We start from the raw sequence: 583 nt of genomic DNA, 5'->3' as shown, positions 1-583 counted from the left end.
TTCTTCCCCCCTCCTCTCCTCCCCTCCTCCTCTCCTTCCTATTCTTCTTCCCGTACACTCTTTCCTAGGCAGCAGCTTCAGTCGTTCGTGGTTCGTCTTTCCCTCCTTCCCCTTTGCTTAGGACTCCCCCCCTAGGGGCAGTTTTGGGCTCTGGACGCCTTCCCGCGGATCTTTCCGGAACTTCTCGCGTATGGTTCCCCCTTCTCCCTTCCTCCCCGTTCACCCTCCCCCCTCCCCTCCTCTCCCGCAGGGTCCTACTCTGACGCGGGCGGTGCTCCGACAGCCCGCAGTTCTGGGTTACAGTGTGGACTGCGGAGGGGACTGCATCGGGGAGTGCAACCGCTGCTGGGCTAGGTTCTGAAACTGGATTGGGGGGGGGTGAAGGGAGGGGTTGGGGAGAGGGTGGGGATGTGGTTTGGGACAAGAGAGTATGCAAACGTTGAATTACGCCGGGGGGTGGTAGGGGGAGGGGTGGTACGGGAGGGAAAAAGGAGGGGTAGAGAGAGAAGGGTGAGAGGGGGGCGGACGAGGGTATTGTTGAGGGGTTACGTCAGAAAGCAGCAAAGGTGTGTGAACGTGTGCG

This window comes from Volvox carteri, assembly GCF_000143455.1.
Source record: "Volvox carteri f. nagariensis unplaced genomic scaffold VOLCAscaffold_160, whole genome shotgun sequence".
In the NCBI taxonomy this organism is placed as follows: Eukaryota; Viridiplantae; Chlorophyta; class Chlorophyceae; order Chlamydomonadales; family Volvocaceae; genus Volvox; species Volvox carteri.
Note: the sequence above shows the minus strand (reverse complement) of the source record.